The sequence below is a fragment of the Hyposmocoma kahamanoa genome, unplaced genomic scaffold (genome assembly GCF_003589595.1).
Source record: "Hyposmocoma kahamanoa isolate Upper Pololo Valley unplaced genomic scaffold, ASM358959v1 79, whole genome shotgun sequence".
Taxonomy (NCBI): Eukaryota; Metazoa; Arthropoda; class Insecta; order Lepidoptera; family Cosmopterigidae; genus Hyposmocoma; species Hyposmocoma kahamanoa.
Window position 1 is genome coordinate 9,247,679 of NW_020653993.1, and position 6,695 is coordinate 9,254,373.

Consider the following 6,695-nt stretch of genomic DNA (forward strand, 5'->3'; position numbering starts at 1 on the left):
CAGCGTACAGTGCTGTTGAAATTTCTATTGCGTCTAATTTTAATTCCTTTACCAGATTTGTAATAACTACTACTAATCATGTGCCAATTTTAACACCAATCTGTAACACTGTTTAACTCGGCCCTTTCGGGGTAAGTTTGTCTCACGTGTAGAGAGTGTTTTGTAGCGTTGTACCTGTTTTTTATATATACCAATTTTGTTACAGCCTCTTTTTCCCCTTCCAATTTACTTACGAATACATTTTCTGTGGACCGAAGTATCCTATTTTAAGTGCCTGGTCACGGCCCATTAGAGTTTACAACCTTTTCAAGCGTACTAGATGCTGTGTTCCAAACACACACTGTGTTTCACTGAACTGCGGTCACATAACAATACCTCATTTGGTTGTTTTTTTTTTTTATAATGCCAAGTGACGAGACGAACGAGTCGTGCGCCTGATATTAAGCTACACGCCTCTCCGTAATAGTTGCAGTGCCACTCAGAGCTTTAAACTGCAAAGATCTGAGGGGCACCCTGAGACATAAGTTGACAAGTGCCATGTGCTTTCAAAACCGGAAACCGGAGGAACTCTATCACAAGGAGCTCTACTGCTACTAAACATTCAAGATGCGGTCCTCTTTGAAAATTAATTTACAGCGGTGTGTTTCACATTTCACTATTTAGCTTATTGTGTCAACATACATTTAAAATTATTCACATTGATTTGGTAAGTAATATTGTGGTTTTTGATTAATTTATATATTATTAATTTATTCATTTAATAATTGGTAAATTAATAAAGTAATAAATTAATCAAGAACAAGAATATTAGTAACTTAACGAATCAATTTGAATAATTTTAAACTTCCGAAGAAATAGTTTAATTTCTCATGAGTTACAATCCCGAAAACGTTTAATAAGAATCTGATGTAATGTGGATATTGTTTAATTTCGTAAATAATAAATAACTAAACCTAAAACTGCCTACGGATATTTTAGAATAAAGACATCTACACATACCACCATGTGCGAGCGTGGTCAAACGCAAGCCAAAAACTCTTTACGCTAGTGCAGTTGGTGAAGAAACAGAAGGCCCCTGGGCCAAAGCAAACTGACATGTGTTGTAAACACTCAATGTTATCTACCTGCCTAGATCATTTGTAACAGGTAGAGATTGCCGCGTCTGTCCACGACCAGTGATACTCTTTGAGCAAAATTCAACACTAAAACAACATAATAGTTTATGTGAATGTTCTTGTCTACAGTATATTGAAGTCTTTGGACAAAGTAGTTTCAATTCCAATGAAAACAAAATGTTTATCAGGTCTCATTCATTCACTCTTATGAGTGAATGATTATATCTAATATTCGTTTCTTAGTTTCTAACCTGTGGCGGGATTTTTTATTTGCATACATTTGTAAAACATCTGGTAAAACTTGTCAAGTGCTCTCCTTAATGCAAAGCTGTACCCGGCAGTGGAACTTTTAAAGACTGTTATTGATACTGATGTAAGTTAGAGAAAAACCGTTATTGATCTCATAACCATATTAATCGAATGAATCAATATTAAATGAATGAGTTCAAAATAATAATCGAGTGTTTTATTGAATGTTAAAACCACCTGATATTCAATTATCTTTCATGAAATTACTCCACTAGTTTGCTAAAATTATTAAAACAAAGATCTAACACTTAGAAAAATTCCATCAATGCGGCCGGATGCAAACCGACGTCTTCTAGCAAACCGTGCCAGATACTAGGCCACGGAACGAACCAGCGGACCTCACGAATTTTTTTGTGTGCTTGCCTGTGTTGATCTTTGTATCTTAACGCTTAACGCCTTGTATAATACTTATATAACGAATACATAATCGTTTTTTTTTCATTTTCAGTGTGTAATAAGAACATATAAATGAAAAAGAAATTGCCTGTTTAATTTTGTGTACATAAAGTTATAAAAAAAATCAATCACTAGAGTTCATGTAGGCAAATGTTACTTGCAATTTCACGTGCCTACAAATACAATAACTATTACAACTATTATGTAACGAGTTACGCACTGACCTAAACCTAATTTCAAATCAAAACATCTACTGTCAATTGATAGATAATTCGTATAATGATGTTGTTGTGAAATCGATTGTAAAATATAGAAAGGCATCTTATAATATAACTAATGGAACATATGTAGAAACTTTTAATAAACTGCTTGTAAAGAACTATCAACCCATTTGGTGTTGCTAGTGTCTGTTCGATAGCCATTTAGGGTTACCAATTTTAAAATGGACCATTTTGTTTAAATATGATGCAAAGATGTTTAATGCACTTTGTAGTAGCAGTAGTGCCATTTCTGCCGCCAAGCAGCACCGTGAGCGTTACTGCATTTCTATTTTGAAGGGTAAGGGTGCTGGTGAAATTGCAGACACATGGGACTTGTCAACTTATGTAACTAGGTATCATAAAAAAAAATTCTCTCCGTATGCGTTTAGTTATTACTCAAACGATTGCGTTAAACTTTTGTAGGTTATAGTGCCCACACGCCCGGAGAAGTTTCAGAAGTATTAGTTCTCACTATTGGGTACGGGTCTCCTCTTAGGAGAAAGTTAAGGCTGTCATTTGCAGAGCGCAAAGAAAGACAGTCTTTCCTCGTATAGCTAGTAAAAATTAAAAAAGGTTAGGGTGGTCTAATGCGTTCTTAAGTTTTCTCGATTGCTACAGATTGAAACTGAAACTATCTTTTCGGATATAAATCGGTCATATCTGTTGTCTTAAACAAACCAACATCACTTAGTTTAGCTTTTCGACTTTTTAGCAGCAGTAGATCTCCTTGTGATAGAGTTCCTCCAGGGAAGTACTGCCACCTTGCCTATTTCTGCCGCCAAGCAGTACTTAATGTCAGCATTACTGCGTTCCGGTTTTGAAGGGTAAGTGTGCTGGTGAAACTACAGGCACATGAGACTTGTCAACTTACATCTAACATCTTCGTTGTTTAAAGCTCAGAGTGGCGCTGCAACTGTTATGGACAGGCGTGTAGCTTACCATTAGGTGCACGACTCGTTTGTCCCGTCACTTGATGTTATAAAAAAAAAGGTACAGGCCCATTGTCGCTTTTTTAATTATATCTTACCCTTGATATAAAATCACGAGAGATCATACGTCAAAAGTGCTTTTTTTCTAAATTAGTTCTAGTGTGGGTGTTTCGGGTAGTGCTTGTGAGTAAATTCTGGGACTCCTTAACTTACCCGGGACCTTTGCGTGGCAGTCCAGCATGGCGACCGTTCGGCCACCATTAACGTTTGCATTTACAATTAAAGCACTTGTGTCATGAAAATCGGAAACAACGACGATACTGAAAACAGTAAACGGGTCAATGTATAAAAATTAATTTTTTGTACATTGACCCGGCCGGGGATCGTGGGACCTAGGAGATGACGACTTCATGAAAATCGTTATGCAAGCCACTTGACCAGGGAGGTCTTCAAACTCTTAGTACAGGAAACCCCTTGTTTGAGATAAAGTGACTTTGGATGTAGTTGTTCAGCACATTACTATTATTCCGTAAAATATTTTCAACAATTTCAATTAGCCCTGAACAACTGATTTCGAATTATCGAGTAGTCTTATTGTTGAACTTCCGCCTTTTTTAAAGACTGTTACACACTTGGTAGAGTGCTCTAATAAGAAATAAATATTATGAATGGCAAACTCCTCGTGTAAACATTGTTGCCGCAATGGCGGTGTTGACTAATCTATTTCCGAGTTACGTGATTACCGGAAAAAATACGTTGTGTATACATAATACTGCTTAATCTCCATTCTTATACTTCTCCACATAGATAATAAAAATAGCCGGTGGGCGAAATTCTAAACAATTTTTTAATTTGTGCTATGGAGTTTGTTCACTTACTTCGACCTTGGAAAGGTGAGCGTTTTAAAGAAATTTTTTTAGAAAAAAAAAAAATTAAAAAGTGTCGAAAGCGATAATCTAATAACAAACACAGAAGAAATTCGTCGACTTAGTAAACTCAGTCTGTAGCTTAGTTGGTAAAGCAACGGGGACGGAATCTCGTGGTCGCAGATTCGGGTCCTGTCGGCTCGAAGGATTTTTCCTTTGTATTTCCATCTACGTATTTAATAATTCTAATTCTATTTGTTACATTATGGACGTCGAGTATATAACCAGAAGTAGAGTTTACACTTTTAAATATCAACTCTCGTTTGCACTGAAATCGCAAATTAGAAAACTGCAATAGTACAGCGACAACAACTGACCCGTGTGTACGTCTCCGTATATTCCAAAAATATTCTGTATTTATTATAATAAAGATAATATCCCTAACAAAGAGGGCTGTTCCATTTTGTGGTATGGGAAAAACTGCAAAATATTTAATTACAAAACAAACAACATTTCATCGGTAATTATATATTTAACTAGATAAACTGGTCTATTTGAAGCGAAACAATTGACGACACCCGTCAACTGCCTCCGTGGCCGAACGGTTACCATGCCGGACTGCCACGCAGTGGCCCCAGGTTCGGCTCCCGAACCGGGAGAAATATTTGTATGGCCTACATTTATTTCTCTCGTGAGTTTGGGTGTAATCTGTGGTTGTCTATGTGTGTGTCCATGGCACCCGCGACACAGGGTTTCCCTAGTGCGGGGCTACGTTGAGTGTGTGCGTTATTAAAAAAAAAAGAGCAAACCGTATCTTGCCCGACTCAAGAGTTCCCATTATGGTGGCAGAGTTGCCTCATTGGACAGCAATGGACACCACCAACGATCCAGAGTGGTGTTCGTTAGTTGACGACGCATATTTTATAAAAAAAAAATGTTTTGAATTCGGGCTGGCCAATCGGAGTGCAGTTGAAACAGTAATGATTTGGCAGATTAGTTTTCAAACAAATGAAATGACATTTCGTCTTTATTTCTGGATAAAAACTCGTTGATTATGGACAAGCTGAAACTTTTAACAAATAAAATTAGAATTATGATCATTTCCTAAAAAAATTACTTTAAATCGCTCTTCTGCAAAACGCACGTTACACGTTTTACCTTTCCAATGTTAACTTAGTTTTCACATTGGCTTAGACGCACGCTTAAAACGTCAGTTTTTTAAATGTTAGTGGACTTCATTTGATCCGGCTAGACTCGAAACAACGTCTTCAGAATACCGTATCTGACGCTCTCCCAACTGAGCTACGGAATAATAATGTGCCAGACACGCAATCGGAAAAATAACAACGAAACTTTTTTTTATGAAACCTATACCTCGATTTTTTTAACATCAGACAGAAGAAAATTTTGGGTCTTTTATTAGGCACCATTTTATTCAGTAATTTTGTAAGCAAAGTATTTTTTACCGTAAAACAATGTTCTCAAATATATTTACTATCTTTTATGTAATTATTAACGTTTTTTTCATTCGTAACACTCACTATTATAAATGTAGCGGCAGTAGAGCTCCTTGTGAAAGAGCTCGTCTAGGGAAGTACTGCCACCTTACATATTTCTGCTGCCAAGCGGTAATGTGAACATAACTGCGTTCCGGATTTAAAGAGTATAAGGGTGCTGGTGAAATTTCAGGCACATGGGACTTTTCATCTTATGTCTCGACGTGACGGACGCAGTGGCAATGCCCGTCAAATCTTTGCGATTTCAATCTCTGGGTGGCACTGCAACTGTTATGGACAGGCGTGTTCTTCGGCTTTAAAACCGGATTGCAGTAATCCTCACATTACTGTTTGGCGGCTGAAATAGGTAAGATGGCAGTACTTCCCTGTACGAATTCTTTCAAAATGCTCTAACTGTTACTTTCCAAGGAGCTTGTTCATTTTCAACACCTATACAAATTTAGAGAGGTTATATTATGTTGTCTTTATTAACTGACAGTACGATACGGACCTTTTTCGTTACATTTTTTTAAGGTTGGTCTTGTTGGACCTGCATTAGCATGATGCATTTCAAATTTCATACAAATTGATCGATTACGTATTAACGTTTTGTATGAACAGCTGCTTTAGTTTGTGTCGTGAGAAGGGAACCCATAATAAATGTGTTTTTTTTGTTCCATGCACTTAATTGCCTTAAAAAACCGAGTTAGATTGACCTGATCATTGACCTACCAACACCTGATATATTATACTGGAATTATTAAACAGTGTTACCAGTAATTGTTATTTACCCATTATTTTGGCAAGGGATATCTTTAAGGGATTGCTTTAAAATTTTTGTGACTCTAAAATTGTTGATTTGGAACATATACTACGTTAAAACCAATTGCGTCACTAAACGAAAGAGTTAACTATCGGGAAATTAATTTTAATGTTTCTGAAAAAAAAAATTAAATGAAAAAAAAATTTGATTTTCGTTTAGTGACTTTGTTAGTGCTATATTTGTGATTCGATTGCCTTTAAAAATACCCACAAAATATATACTTTATATATAATTTTATATTACGTAAAAGATAAAAATTTTAAAATAATGAAAAAATGTAACTCACAATTTACTTCCAAAAAACAACACTAACACGGATTCCAATTAAAAAAATACACACACAGTTATTTTTAAAAATGAACACCATAAAATGTCACGTTTATTCAGCAGAGTTTTTTTATTTGGCGCGTTCCTATCCGATGGCGCGCGGCGAGTGACTGTAGAAAGGTAGAGCTTCCTTTCGCGCCATTTCTATGTGGAAGGGAGCTTTGTAGAGGTTAT

The 6,695-nt window shown here is 36.2% G+C and overlaps 1 protein-coding gene across 1 annotated transcript in view; it reads right to left on the bottom strand.

Moving 5' to 3' along the window:
• Positions 1–6,624, bottom strand: part of LOC113233599 — a 60,307-nt gene extending 53,683 nt beyond the window's left edge. Inside the window, exon 1 of the mRNA XM_026468748.1 lies at positions 6,481–6,624. The gene's annotated coding sequence lies outside the window, so the exon portion shown is untranslated. The remainder of the gene's footprint in view (positions 1–6,480) is intronic.
• Positions 6,625–6,695: the final 71 nt, after the last annotated feature.